Source organism: Bombus flavifrons, chromosome 18, assembly GCF_040668555.2.
Source record: "Bombus flavifrons isolate JBK064 chromosome 18, iyBomFlav1_principal, whole genome shotgun sequence".
NCBI lineage: Eukaryota > Metazoa > Arthropoda > Insecta > Hymenoptera > Apidae > Bombus > Bombus flavifrons.
The window spans coordinates 4,055,757-4,071,904 of NC_138459.1; the positions used below are offsets into that span (position 1 = coordinate 4,055,757).

Consider the following 16,148-nt stretch of genomic DNA (forward strand, 5'->3'; position numbering starts at 1 on the left):
TGCTAGAACGTTATTTAAATTGTACTGTAAAATTGCTGAGATTTGAGAAAAATAAGGAAAATGACGTTGGTTGTGTTGATGTCTTCAACAGTTAAATTAAGGAATTTAACTAAATGCAAAAATCATTATTTTGCTGTACTTGTCGACTTGTGGGTTTGATCATTGAACTTTATTTAAATTGTACTATTTAATTGTTGAGATTTGAGAAGAATGAGGAAAATGACGTTGGTTGTGTTGATGTCTTCAACAGTTAAATTAAAGAATTTAACTAAATGCAAAATTCATGATTTTGCTGTACTTGTCAACTTGTGGGTTTGATCAGTGTCGTCTCTGAATAATTTAATTGAAGATTGCTAGAACTTTATTTAAATTGTACTGTAAAATTGCTGAGATTTGAGAAAAATAAGGAAAATGACGTTGGTTGTGTTGATGTCTTCAACAGTTAAATTAAGGAATTTAACTAAATGCAAAATTCATGATTTTGCTGTACTTGTCAACTTGTGGGTTTGATCATTGAACTTTATTTAAATTGTGCTGTCTAATTGCTGAAATTTGAGAAGAATAAGGAAAATGACGTTTGTCGTGTTGATGTCTTCAACAGTTAAATTAAGGAATTTAGCTAAATGCAAAAATCATTATTTTTCTGTACTTTTCAACTTGTGGGTTTGATCAGTGCCGCTTCTGAACAGTTTAATTAAAAATCACTAGAACTATAATCTAATTGCTGAGATTTAAGGTAAATAAGAAAAATGACATTAGTCGTGTTGATGTCATTAACAGTTACATTTAAAAATTTAAATAAATTCAAAAACGAATTTGAAAAAATTACAGTTGTTATACCTAGTTTGCTGATCATTTAAAATATGTAACGACGATTAATTTAAATAACAGTGTTTACAATATCATCATTTTGCTGTACTTTTCAACTTGTGGGTTTGATCAGTGCAAACCTCTGAACAATTCAATTAAAGATTGTTAGAACTTTATTTAAATTGTACTATTTAATTGCTGAGATTTAAGATAAATTAGAAAAATGACATTAGTCGTGTTGATGTCTTCAACAGTTAAATTAACAAATTTAGCTAAATGCAGAAATCATTATTTTGCTGTACGTGTCAACTTGTGGGTTTGATCAGTGCAACCTCTGAGCAGTTCAATTAATGATTGTTAGAACTTTATTTAAATTGCACTGTCCAATTACTGATACTTAAGATAATTAAGAAAAATGACATTAATTGTATTGATGTCTTTAACAGTTAAATTAAAGAATTTAACTAAATGCAAAAATCATTACTTTGCTGTACTTTTCAACTTGTAGGGTTGATCATTGAACTATATTTAAATTGTACTATTTAACTGCTGAGATTTGAGCAGAATAAAAAAAATGACATTAATTGTATTGATGTCTTTAACATTTAAATTAAGAAATTTAATTAAATGCAAAGATCATTATCTTGTTGTACTTTTCAACTTGTGGGTTTGATCAGTGCAACCTCTGAGCAGTTCAATTAAAGATTGTTAGAACTTTATTTAAATTGCACTGTCCAATTACTGATACTTAAGATAATTAAGAAAAATGACATTAATTGTATTGATGTCTTTAACAGTTAAATTATGAAATTTAATTAAATGCAAAAATCATTACTTTGCTGTACTTTTCAACTTGTAGGGTTGATCAGTGCCCCCTCTGAACACTTTAATTAAAAGTCACTAGATCTTTAATCTACTTGCTGAGAGTTAAGATAAATAAGAAAAATGTGGTTAATCGCGTTGATGTCCTTAACAGTTACATTTGAAAATTTAACTAACTTCAAAACCGAATTTGAAAAAAATTACAATTATTACACCCAGCTCGATGATTGTTTAAAATACAATATACCTTCGAGTAATTCGTAGTACAAATATTTGAAATGCAAAACTTGCACACTTCCGTCTACAGGATTTATGAAGTGCATCAAATCTGAACGCGCAGTAACGGTGAATTAATTTCAATCGTTGCCGATGCGAAACAAACGTTTTTCCTCCACCATTTTGACCGCAACGTGCCACCAACTGAACCGATCGATACTTGTAAATAGAACGCGCCGCGAAAGGCCAAACGGACAATCCAGCGACGCGTTAAAATTAATCCAAGATACAACGCCGATCAAATGGCAAATTTGTTGCTTATCTTACTATCTCATTCATTTACCTCGATATTTCCACGTGGTGCGTAGTCGACGATCGCCGATGCAAAGCAACGAACTAACCACGTCGCTGCGTAACAACCATAAATCACGTTGCACACTAGAAAGCGCACTGTACTACGATTTTTGCCACGATCGATTCGATTGGTCGAGCGTAGACCACGCGATACTCGAAGATCAAGAGAGGAAAAAACGTAGGTAAAGACGATAACTAAGATAAAGAAGGATCGCGATGTGAAATCGGACATCCGGACGTGGAGGAATTTTGCGTAGAACTGAACCAGGTAACCGATTTTCTCGTCTAGTCGAAATGAAACCCTTTAGTCGTCGCGACCTTGAATCTTATAATTTGCTTATTCAAAAGGAATATTGCGGGGTGCGGCGGCCAAGCCTTTGGGATGTCCAGGCAGTAAATCAAAGTGCGAACAGATCAGTTCGTTCTGGTCGTTCTGTTCTTTCTATCGGCTGACGGGGGTCGCGGGAAAGGATGAGAACCGATGGTTCGACAGGTGAAGCGAGAATCTAATTTAAACGATGGTGGCGAAGGTGGTTCGTTGCTATCGTTTGTACAGGATATTGCGCGCTGACCTTTCGCCAAGGAATTTCGTTTGTGTCACGAAACCAATGTGGAATATTTTAATTGAAAGGTGTTTGGAAAATTACGTAGAATAGGTAGATTGTAGATGTTTGTGCGTTTATGGGACGTTTAAGGGATGCAAGTTACGTAGAATGTACACATTGTGGAAAAATGTAAGTGAACGGGTCTTGTAATAATAAATAATAAAAATAGTTGAAAGGTTGAAAGAAAAATAGTCTGGTAATGAAAAGAAGAAATGGCTATTTTTTAGAAGATGGAAGAAATCTTCGCTCTTTAATCTTCTTCAGAAAATTACTACTTTGTATGAACATTCACAAATAAATAAATAAATAAATAATACAGTTGGAAAATTAAAAGAAAAATAGTCTGGTAATAGAAAGAAGAAATGGCTATTTTTTAGAAGATGGAAGAAATCTTCGCTCTTTAATCTTCTTCAGAAAATTACTACTTTGTATGAACATTCACAAATAAATAAATACATAAATAATACAGTTGAAAAATTAAAAGAAAAATAGTCTGGTAATGAAAAGAAGAAATGGTTATTTTTTAGAAGATGGAAGAAATCTTCGCTCTTTAATCTTCTTCAGAAAATTACTACTTTGTATGAACATTCACAAATAAATAAATAAATAAATAATACAGTTGAAAAATTAAAAGAAAAATAGTCTGGTAATAGAAAGAAGAAATGGCTATTTTTTAGAAGATGGAAGAAATCTTCGCTTCTTTAATCGAGTTCAGAAAGGTACTAATTTGATTGATCATTCACAAATAAATAAATAAATAAATAATACAGTTGAAAAATTAAAAGAAAAATAGTCTGGTAATGAAAAGAAGAAATGGCTATCTTTTAGAAGATGGAAGACATGTTCAATTCTTTAATCCTCTTCAGAAAAATACTAATTTGTATGAACATTCACTCCTTCGTGATACTAAATAATAGAAATAGCTGAAAAATTAAAAGGAAAAAAGTCTACTAATAAAAAGAAGAACTGACTACTTTTTTAGAAGGTGGAACAAATCTTCGCTTCTTTAATCGAGCTCAGAAAAATATTAGGTCGTCCGAAAAGTTTCTTTCGTTTTATAACGCGCAACATCTTACGTTTTATATTATTTTATCCAATTACGTATGATCCATTTTGTTCTATCAAAATAAAGATCGCAACTTTCCACAGATTAGCTTTCATATTTCTCTATACAGATGCATCGTTGTAAAAAACGGGTTTATAAAAGAAACACACTTTTCCGACAACCTAATGGATACAAATAAAGTTTCTTTAAATACGACTTGTTAATTAATTTCAATCATTTATTATAAAATTATCTATGTCCTATAAAACTATATACAGGGTGGTTGGTAACTGGTGGTACAAGCGGAGAGGGGGTGATTCTACGCAAAAAAAGAAGTCGAAAATATAGAATAACATTTTTTTTTTTTTTTAATGTTTCCATCGAGACAACGATCTACAGTGAGATGCGTTCTAACGAGACGCGATAAAGTGCAGGCGTACCGAGCGGAAATTCAAAGTCGATTTTCCCGAGAACAAAGCCTCGAACGAAAAATTGTTATTCTATATTTTCCACTTCTTTTTTCGCCTAGAATCACCCCCTTTCCGCTTGTACCACCAGTTACCAACCACCCTGTATATACATTCCTCGTCAAACAGATAGCCCAGGTGTACTATCTATAATTTCCCAATGTCTCGTGCAAAGTTTTTCCTCTCAAATTTACAATTTCAAAACATTATGAGCTGGGAATATGCGGTTTCTTGAAAATAATTCAAAATATTCCGAGCTTTAGTGTGTAACAAAAAAAAAATTGTTTTATTTTAAGAACAAAATAATAGCACACTCTATTAACGTGTTCAGAAATTGCTCGGTACTTCATGACCTATCAATGATTAATGATCACAGTAACAATATTATACAAATTTTGAATTATGTGACGCGGAAAAAAAATTAAACGAATCTGAAAAAAAAAAAATTCTTAAACTAAAACATCAACAAAAATATCGAAAGTTTATAAGAAGAAATGGTAAAGTAATACGGAATTTCTTAAAAAAATGTTGAAAATTATCGCAAGAAGAAACATATTGTTCGTCTGTCATCGACGATCAATATTTGTTTAACGACAATTGTAATAAATAAAACTCAAGTATACGGCAGTCGTATTAGTTCGATTAAACCGCTGTATAAAATATGAAACGCTCGCTATGATATTTATCGGATGGAACAACGACGAACAATATACGTAGTATTTATCGTATAAATAAATAGCATAAATATCAACGTTTTAACCGTAAGAGAAACTTTCGAATTTTTAATGTTTATCAATGCCGTTGCGCGTCCATCGTCGAATGGACTTTGGCTTTTACCTTTTTCTTCTCAACTTCTTAGTCGCCGAGTGCAACATTCTTGCTGACATTTGTAGATACGATCATATTTCTTAATTCTTAAGCCCTGCAAACGATTGTTTGCCAAGTCTGCTCAGCTGGCGTCTGCGAGAATTTTCGCAATTTATTCGATATTAATCTTCCGTTTTCGAGATGATACCGCGGCTTTTATTATGTATAATGCAAACTCGTTTGTACCTTTCCCGCTCTATTATCATTGCAACTTGCATTTTACTTTCGTTCATACTTGGTTTTCAACCACGGTGTATCAGATGGAAACGTAGTAGCGGTGTCGCTGGTTGCTCGTATTATTATCAGAACAGTGGCGTGTTATCAGGGGAGTGGCGGCGATTACGAAATTCTATGGTAAACTTTCCAATGCCAGTATTTCGTAACGCGCGGATAAGCTTTGGAGGCGGCCAGCCTCTTCAACAACCTAACCATCGTGTTTTAGCTGCGTCAGGTCAAAGTTCAGGCGGATCGACCGCCTCTTTGAGAAAGCTACTTCTCTAAAATCAACAACGTGACGCAACGAGATGAATCTTCCTCTCAAACGTCTCCGTATAATAATACGCAACTTAAATTTCATTTGATCTTGCAGCTTCGAATTTCCTTGGAACTTTAACTGCAAATGCAATGGGAAGATTCTTAGATAGAAATTGCAAAAATTCTACTGGCTCATTGGCACACGTTGCGACTTAAGCGTGCAGAGTAAAATAACGCTGTAGAAAGCCGTATTAAAACCTGTTTGAATATCTATGCGATCCAACTATGGCGAGTAATTCCAACTTGGAAATTCTTCAACGATTCCGATCGAAAACTCTGAGATCGCCACATTAACGAGAATGCTCGTAATATTTGCGTTTGGTCCGATCATCTACTACGGGCTATGTCCGTGGTTGTAGGTTAAGGGATTAAGATACCTACAGTTAAAGAAGAGATATGCAAATTGAGCGATGGATGTAACATAAGGATTCAAAACCCAGCAGTTACCCAATTGCTTGACAGGATGGATCAGATCGACAGGTGAAAAAGACGTTAGATTCAGCTAGGAGCAAGCATACGATAACCTGGTAACGACCTTGTAACATTTTCTTCCAACAACCGTACAATTTCTTCTGCTTTTTGTTTCTTTGCGCTTCCATCTCGTTATCCTTTGCGCGAATCGATAGAGCAACGCGAAATTACCATCGCTGGAATAAATTCCATTCGAGCAAGATCTTCTGGCGCCCCACGTCCGAAATTCCGTGTCGTTTCGAACGACCACTTACTTCATCTTCTTCTTTCCCCTTCCACGTCCATCAATTTTATTAATTCCGATCGATCCGACTGCTTGTCCTATCGTTCTTCTCTTTCTTCTTTTCTGCCAGGTGCTCCCGTCGATATTTTAGTAACGCGAGTCGCTCAAACGGTGGTCTCGAGAATCGTCTCTCGTCTCGTTTGCTCGCAACGTTAAAACCACTGGCTGTTGTCGAATATAACGAAGGGAAGTGCGGTGTAGATCGTTCCGACCAAATGGTTTCTTACGCCACCACAATTGGAAAAGCGATCGAAAGGCACGGAAAACTTGGCACTCCACTCCTTCCGCGAATTTCCGTTGCGAACGCTTCGACGGTTTACAAAATTGCAACGAGCAAGAATATAAATATTAGAATATTTGGACGATCGTTAGCTGCGAAATTATTAGGGTTGTCTGAAGATACAAAAATCCTTGTCTTCGACGGAGCCAGCGCAATATCGCCGTTCGGGAAAACGATTCCGGGAGAAGCATTAGACGCGCGTGCAAACCATGTTGTGCGAATGAAAGACGTGGAATGGAGCGAACAAAGGCACGAAAGAATTTGAAGAAAACAACAACTTACTGTCCAAATCGTGGCGACCGACCTCGGCTGTGCATAGAACGCTTCAAAGTTTCACGTTCTAAATAATTTTCTTAATAAACCATTTTCGTCTTACTTTTACAACAATCCCACAGTTTTATTATTGTGCAACATCTTTTCAAATGCCTACGACGATCCCCCGCAAGTAGTGAAATAAGCGACACCCGGATGTGGGTTACGCGGCGCGACCAGAAACTTCGCTGAGACCCGAATACGGGTGCCGCGGCAGTCAACGTGTTAATATGAAATTGACTAGAATTCTTACATTTGGTTTATTACGGAGAGCGTTTCTCAGCCGAGGTATCTCATACGTCGTACAGTTTCAATAACGTTCAGCTTGTTAGATGTATAAACGGAGAATCGCGTGGATAAATCGCAGAGTAGAAGATATATTTTAATACAGAAGTGTAAGTACGAGTAGGAATATAATTGGAGCTGAAAAGCCCATAACTGAAACCCCAAAGCCATCGTCTCCTGTCTACCGTCTATGGTCTGCCTCCGTCCCAGTCTTTCGTCTATACGCTGTGGACGGCTGCGGTGCTCGAGAAACCTAAAAAGACCAGATGTAGAGTTTTCTTAGAAGTGGCGACCACTTCAACAAACGATATTAGTTCAGTTATGCAAAAGTTATCAAGATGCGAGATTCTGTCCTGAAGGGTTCATCTTTTGTTCTTTAGCCTGCTGTTAATATTGGCTTGGCATAGGTCTCATAAACTTGCATACGATAATCATTTATTATCGTAATAATTTACTTGTAATTCTCAATGAGAATTGACTGTAAACTATTTCCAAAAATAGAAAAAGAAGGAATTTGCACTTCCTCTGCCCATTGTCAACGATGTGACCAACAGTTGTCACGTATCCAAAACATAGTCCATTGAAAGTTTCAGGCGAAAAGCATGTGACACGTGGAAGGAGGCTGCGAGCCGATGTTTCTCGTTTCCTCTGTCAAGAGTATCGCTTTACCTCTTGCTGGAAGATGAATTTCCAGACCGAGCGGGACCTTGCATCTCGCAGCATGCACATGGTGAAGCGTAGGCAAGGCTTTAACACGTCTGTCCGACCTGGTAATAAATCAAAGGAAATCGGTGAAGTTTGATGAACGTTGGGCCGGCAACGATACAGGTGACCTCGTTGCGCTGGCCACAGATTTAAAGTAGGTGTCCAGGTATATTCCCTTTGGTTTTGCATAACTTCTGGCAACCCCTTGTAACCAGCAAACCCTTCTCAAGCTTCTGTCTGTCGAAATGGGAGCAGTTTTCCTTGTTCTGCGAGCCTTCGACCAGCGAAGAAGTGAAAAGAATAAGAGCAGAAGCGTAAACAGTCGGTGTTTCGCTCTCCACTGGCACCCTGCGGTCATCGTAAAACCTGATCGCGCGATTCGCTCTGCTTCAGTTACGTTGAATGCCGGACACCCTCGGAAGTCTTTGCGGATTCACCGGGGACAAGGTCGGAAAGAAGGTTGCGGATGTGGCGCAACTTCACGTGAAATTCTTCGGCTTTTCGCCCCGTTGCATCGTCACGAGCCCCTCGTCGTTTTCCACCACGATTCACCGACAGTCGGCCATTGCCGGTCGGCTAACCGCGATGGATCAAATCTCGCGTTTACTTTATTCTCTTCGGATCGTTGACGCGAAAGTGTGAACATAGCGAGAATTTATTTATTTATTTATTTATTTATTTATTACAGGGTAGCTGATGATCTAATTGTAAGTGAAATTTCATCATCGAAGTTATTATCTTTACTGGAACGAGTTTTAAATACAGGGTGGTAACTGGTGGTACAAGCGGAAAGGGGGTGATTCTAGGCGAAAAAAGAAGTGGAAAATATAGAATAAACATTTTTCGTTCGAGGCTTTGTTTTCGAGAAAATCCACTTTGAATTTCCGCTCGGTACGCCTGCACTTTATCGCGTCTCGTTAGAACAGATCTCACTGTAGATCGTTGTCTCGATTGACGTTATCTTTTTAATTTTTCATATTTTCGACTTCTTTTTTCGCGTAGAATCTTGTACCACCAGTTACCACCACCCTGTATTTCGTTTCGACATTTATTATTCGTGTTATAGTGCCACGTCGGAATAATTTATTTATAATTCACAATGACAATCGATTGCAAAATTCTTCCAAATAAAAAAAAAACTTTCAAGTAAATTTTCTTCAGTTTTTTTCTTTAAATCTAAAACAATCGCAGAGTTACAGGAGTTTGGAAAACTGTGATGTAGATATCGAAAAGAAGATCGAGGAGGCAGACGTTCGTCCGTTTTGCGTAAATAATTAGCTGTTCGTTCGTTTCGAAGTGCGTTCGTACGAAACCGAAGCGAATATTTTGCCAAGATAACGAGCGATATAATAAGCGCGAAATTATAGCGTCGAGGCGCGTAATTATTATAACAACTTCCTCGCAATTTTCCGTGATACCTGCGCGATCTCACGTCCCGAAACGAGTTCTCAACGCATTTTTCATTCCATTCATCCTGCGTTTAAAAAATTCCTTCTATAGATTCTTACCCTTACGTTCGTTGCTTATGAAACACCGATAACTCCGAAGCCAAGAGAATGGGAAATCGAAAGAACAGAAAAAAGAGGAACTGTTCCGAGATGTCAAAAAAGTTGAAGGTTTCGCTTTTAGCTTCGCCAATATTATTTTCTAACGTTTCTAACCTGCAACTAAGGGTTGGCAAGCGGCTTTTGTCATTGGATGGCATTGACGAAATCCGCAGTCACTTAGTTTCCATAGATTGTGACCGATGATATTGGTGACATCTAGAAATTGCCTATCTCATGACTGTTCTAGCTACTCGAACGAGAGTTAGCTATACCATGTTGCAGCACAATATGAAACGCAAGCTATGATAATGTGCGAGTATGGCAATTGGGTTGGGTTGGGTATAGCAATTCAGTCTATGGACTGAAGTGTCTAGAAGAACTATGATGCAGACACGCTTTTGCTAAATCTGCCTTAGAATCTTGCTATTAAATAATAACAATAATAATAACATAAATATGTTACCTTACGATGGATGAACTTATGGATCATCCTGTAGAGGTTTCTTGGCCACCGTAGTGGATGGCTGTTTTGTTGTGTTTAAATAACCGCTGTTGAAGACCGTCAAGTATATTTAAAGCGATGAATAAATTAGTACAGACGATAATCACTCGTACTAACGGATTCGCTAAACACAGTGTGTAAATCGCTAATGAGATCGCTGATATCTGATAGATACCGAGCTCCTTACGATCGCGTTTAATTATTTATCGCTTTAAATATACTTGACGGTTTCCAACAGCGAGTTATCTCGTTATTTAAACACGACGAACCAACAAACCTCTACATTGGTGACCCCAACGTGATGCGAACACGGCCTCTGCAATTCTATTAGTTGGAAACTAAGCGATTGCGGGTTTTGTCATTAGCACCTAGTGACACTTAGTTGCCAAGCACTTAGTTGCCAAGTCAACAGATCGAATCCTCTACCCGTCCACCGTAAACAAAGCTACGTATAGCAATTAAAAAATTATATCTGACTCGGCCGTTTTGCCCAATTTATGTGCATCATGGCCCATACTGTGGTGTTTCATTTTCGAAAGAAAAATTCTGCCAGACAGGGTTGAAATGAGAAACATAGATGGCTGGAGAACGTAGCTACAGAATAGACAGCTGCGTAATGGGAGGAGAAAGGTTCTCAGGCGAGTGGATGGCAGAAGGAGGAAACGTCCAATTGACGGCGGGCGAGCGTCGAAACGTGTGCGGAAAAAGAGGATCGTTGAGCTTGTGATCGGTCGGCGAGCGCGAGGCTAGCGAAAAAATTGCGTGCCAGGTTGCTGGAAAAATTACGTATTCTCGGTAGACAGATGATTTTCGCGCCGTTACCAGCGACGCCTCCGGCTTAATTCGCCAAGACACGCGAAAGCGCGCGCTAGACGATGCATAATTCCCGCCGCTCGCTGAATATGTACATTTTTATCAAGCACAGCCGATTCGGCTTGAAAACTTCGGCGACGTGCTGACGGCGCGGCAGGGGAAACCCACGAGGAGCCAGAATTAACGACGCCATGTTGGTTCGCTGGAATCAGCGTGATAACTCCTCTTACTGGCGACACATATTCACTTAATTCGCCATTACTTTCTCTTTCTGGATATTTTACAAATTTCCAGACGAAATATCTCCTTCTTCGCATTTCTTCTTTCTGCTTCGTTTATTAACTTCTCGCTTTGTTATATCATATTTGTGCGTAGGAGGAAAAGAAATGGAGGACTTGGAACCGTAGCAAGGTCGTTTAATCCATCGCTATTTTTCAGAAAATAGCGTTGTCTGTTTAGGTATGACGAATTAATCGAATGGAAAAGAGAATAGAAGCAAAATAGAAGAGTGTAATACGCAGACTAAGAAACTGTATAAAGTACAGTTAACGTAAATGTAGCTTATGGTTGTTCGGTTTATGCAGATCCACGTATCGCAAGAAGGAAGATATTCTGTTAAATGAAAAGAAAGGAATAAACGAATTAATCACAATTTTTTCAAGTTGTGAAAATCGTATAAGGTTAGAACCAAGGTATGAAATGTTGACAGATAAAACTGTGGTTTTCAGTCTCTTTAAACATGAACCGCTGGAAGCCTGATCAATTTCATGAATTCAGAAGTAAAGAAAAATGATAATGTCATAGAGATTTGTCTTGTTTCTGCTATCTGCTAACGTTAACGTGTTGTTCTTTTAAAAACTTGCACCACTAATTGGTGATCGTTTACGGTTTAACTCGATGACAGGTAACGATCTAGTTTTTGAATTATGATGGTGCTAGAACCGGTGGTGCAACACGTCAAAATTCATCTGGCAGACGCGAATCGTAATGGCTGATAAGGTGAATAAAACAATTTGTATGAGTTAGCACGGTGATGAATGAAGGTAAATGGTTCGAGACAGAAGGTGGGAGGTTAGGCTGCGAACGCAACGCCGCGCCTCTAATAATGATAAATGAATAAGTAGCCAAATCGGCCTCTACAAAGGGCTCATTGATTCGATTTGATTGATGATTCCACAGTCTTTGTATTTCGGTTGCCGATGGAAACCACAAGCGTAGTACGCCTCCCTTGTTGTGAAACACAACACGTTATTGTGACGGCAGCGTCCATTATCGAGTTGACGCCCGATTTTCTGGAACGCCCGTAACGAAGTTATCGGTAATTTATGGAAAAATGACACGAGACTGTGAAATTTCTGGATAATACGTTTTTAGGTAAATCCTAAATATTTTGAGTTCTATTTGTGCAGTATATAATTTATAACGTTTCAAGTACTTACAATGACTGAAAGTATTTGAGCTGTTGAAAAATTGTAAGAATATAATATGTATCATTAGAATGTGGAAAATCTTCTTAGGTATTGTTGGTGTTGAAGTAACTGCTTCAAGAACAGCTGTATATTTCTATTTAAGTGCATCTGTGACCTGAAAATTTAGTGAAACAAAAATATTGTAAATAAGGAAAGGTGCATATTATTGTGACCTTGAATATGAATTATGTTTTGGGTTACAAGGTGTGGAAACAAAAGAGCTATAAGTAGATTTCTATTGTTGTTTCCTGTAGCCTTCAGCTACAGCTATAAGGTTAACCTTTTTGGTAATGTCCTTTTGCTATAAATATATCAACGTGTTCTCTATTTTTCCATTGTATTGTAACACTAAGAGAATAAGCATCTGGATCAGCATAAACTTGTACATTATGCTTATACTTATACGTTTATTTATTTCAATCTATTTTTCTATTACAAATTCATGTACTTGTTCTTCTATCAGTTAACCTTATGAAAAATCCTAAGAGTAGAACCAACCTATCAAAATGGATAATAACAAACGCACATATCATTATTTAAATTAATATTCTAAAGTGTAAATAGCATGTCTTAAAATAAATGAAAAAGCCAAACATTCTAAGTGTACCCTGTGTTTATAATCAAATAGAAAACGTAAACACAGATTGTTAAAGCTTTATGAAAAATCTAACCTATCAAAATGGATAATAACAAACCCACATATCATTGTTTAAATTAATATTTTAAAGTGTAAATAGGATGTCTTAAAATAAATGAAAAAACATTTTAAGTGTACTCTGTGGGTATAATCAAATAGAAAATGTTCAAAACTTTATGGAGAAACCTAAGAGTAGGACCAACCTATCAAAATGGATAATAACAAACCCACATATCATTATTTAAATTAATATTCTAAAGTGCAAACAGCATGTCTTAAAATAAATGAAAAAGCTAAACATTCTAAGTGTACCCTGTGTTTATAATCAAATAGAAAACGTAAACACAGATTGTTCAAAGCTTTATAAAAAATCTAACTTATCAAAATGCATAATAACAAACCCACACATTGTTACCTAAATTAATATTCTAAAGTGTAAATAGGACATCTTAAAATAAATGAAAAAGCCAAACATTCTAAGTGTACCCTGTGTTTATAATCAAATAGAAAACGTAAACACAGATTGTTCAAAGCTTTATGAAAAATCTAACCTATCAAAATGCATAATAACAAACCCACACATTGTTATTTAAATTAATATTCTAAGGTGTAAATAGCATGTCTTAAAATAAATGAAAAAGCATTCTAAGTGTATTCTGTGGGTATAATGAAATAGAAAATGTTACTTAAACACAGATTGTTCAAAGCTTCATGAAAAATCTGAACTTTTTTGGCAATGTCCTTTTGTTATAAATATATGAACATGTTCCCTATTATTCTATTGTATTGTAACATTAAGAGAATGAGGATTTGAATCAGCATAAGCTTATACATTATACTTGTACTTATACCTTTATTTATTTCAATTTATTTTTCTATTGCAAATTCATCTACTTGTTCTTGTATCAGTCAACCTTATGAAAAATCCTAAGAGTAGGACCAACCTATCAAAATGGACAATAACAAACCAACACATCATTATTTAAATTAATATTTTAAAGTGTAAATAGCATGTCTTAAAATAAATGAAAAAGCATTCTAAGTGTACTCTGTTATGTTACTTAAACTCAGATTGTTCAAAGCTTCATGAAAAATCTGAACTTTTTTGGCAATGTCCTTTTGTTATAAATATATGAACATGTTCCCTATTATTCCATTGTATTGTAACACTAAGAGAATGAGGATCTGAATCAGCATAAGCTTATACATTATACTTGTACTTATACCTTTATTTATTTCAATTTATTTTTCTATTGCAAATTCATCTACTTGTTCTTCTATAATCATCCTCAACAGTTAGCATACTGATAAGATACGAGTATTGCTGATTACATTGGTAAAATGTGAAACCATTCTGAAAACCTATGTAGAATACATAAGTCATTTGATAAAATAAAAAAGTTAGTACGCAGCTGGTATAGCAGTCTTGAACATATAATTAGTGTTGAAGATGAAAACCACTAAAAACATTGCTGCTTATTAATGCGATAAATAATTGAACGTTCAAATAATTATTGCCAGTAATATCCATAAAAAGTTTCCTACAGGTGTCCATTATATATAAAATGACAGTACTTACATGGACAAATAATATCTACTGTATGGAGAAAAAGGATATTTCTGTGTCAGAAAACTAATTGAAACGTCATCAAGTAACCACCATATAAGTTCAAAGTATTAGCATTCGCGCGTGTAAACCAGAAGATGAACAGTTCAACCTGAATTCATTAATTCATTCACCGATATATTCGTCAGACGGGGCCATAGTCTGAATGAGTTTGCTTATCTGACTTTGTGAAGGGAAACGCGTCGTGGCGTCGATGATTCGTCTCGGCTCTGAACGATTACCTTCGTGCGTGCAATTATTAACATGGATCGGGACATGTAATCGACTCTTATCGAATTTCCTAATCTGCACCGTTTAAAAACCGGTGGTCAGACGCAACTCGTTAGATTCGTGGCCGTTATTTTCACACCGATAACGCGGCTCGTTCAACATCTTGATACGCTTCAGCTGTCGCGTGCCAAGGTAACCAAGCATTCTGGGTAATTCATCTGCAAGAGAAATGATCCGAGATGCCGTTAAAAGCTGCGTCCACCCTAATTAATTTGCTCGATGAATAAATTTCCACGTTCGACGAATCGGTAATTAGCGTCGATATCGCGATGAGTAACGCGTACACCGGCTTCCGTTGATTTTTCTCCCACTGTAAACAAGACGAAACATAAATTAGCGGATCTCTAGCGTTTTGTTAGAAATTAATGCAGCTCACTGACTATAACCTAACCAGAGACGCGACTCCAAATGTTCCCATCGAACTAAATACGCATGCTGTTGTTGCTGCGCGATATTTTTGCCAGATCTTGTTTGGCCGACGGATTATTTTCGTTTGTTGAAACACGTGACAGAGCCATGCGCGGATTCGACTGCGCTTCGATGTATCGTTTTTATCAAGTAAACAATTGCGTTCGTCGCGTGTGTTCCAAAACACACGAGTTTCGCACGAGTGCGCATCGAGCCACGCTATAGGCTTCGATGCCTCGATAACGAATGTACTCCATAAATACATTTTTGCCCCGTGACCGATGCTATTAATAGGTTATGGTCGACGCTCGATTATTCTGTGGCTCGTATGGAATTAGGATTATGAATCATCCACATTTTATTCTATTTTCTGTTTGTTTAAGTCAAATGTCCTCAAATACGATCGCTTACTCCGCATCATTTAATCTTCGGTCTTTAGTAACACGAACGTAGAATAATTACCACGATCCAAATAATCAAAGAAATTTAACTAATACTAATAACGAAAATCCTTATTGGGGAATTTTCTACGCTGTCAATTAGATTGAGGTTAGCTTGAGGTTAGGTCTTCTTCTCTTTCATTTTTACGAGTTACTATTGACACACGATTCACCTCCAAGAAATGATGACACGATGACGCAGGAAATTGTGTTAGGGATGCTGATAGATAAGAGACACGAATGTAACGGAAAAAATGGACACGCCGAAGAATTGTTGAGCGTCGGCTTGGAACGACGGACCGGGCAGAAGATCAGAGGGTTTTCGTGGCAGAGTGATTGGTGGCAGCTGTTAGTTTAATCATCGCGCATTAGCCGAACT

General features: G+C 36.8%; 1 long non-coding RNA gene across 2 annotated transcripts; it reads right to left on the reverse strand.

Moving 5' to 3' along the window:
- Positions 1–11,293: 11,293 nt before the first annotated feature.
- Positions 11,294–15,548, reverse strand: LOC138189042 (uncharacterized). Of its 2 annotated transcripts, XR_011175822.1 has the most exons (6): positions 15,313–15,548; positions 14,604–15,231; positions 14,086–14,378; positions 13,371–13,968; positions 12,358–13,196; positions 11,294–12,210 (listed from the first exon to the last, which is right to left on the reverse strand). It is a non-coding gene; the product is annotated as an uncharacterized LOC138189042 (long non-coding RNA). The 2 variants fall into 2 exon arrangements; XR_011175821.1 differs by lacking the exon at positions 11,294–12,210 and having other exon boundaries at positions 12,314–12,751; positions 13,919–13,968; positions 15,313–15,541.
- Positions 15,549–16,148: the final 600 nt, after the last annotated feature.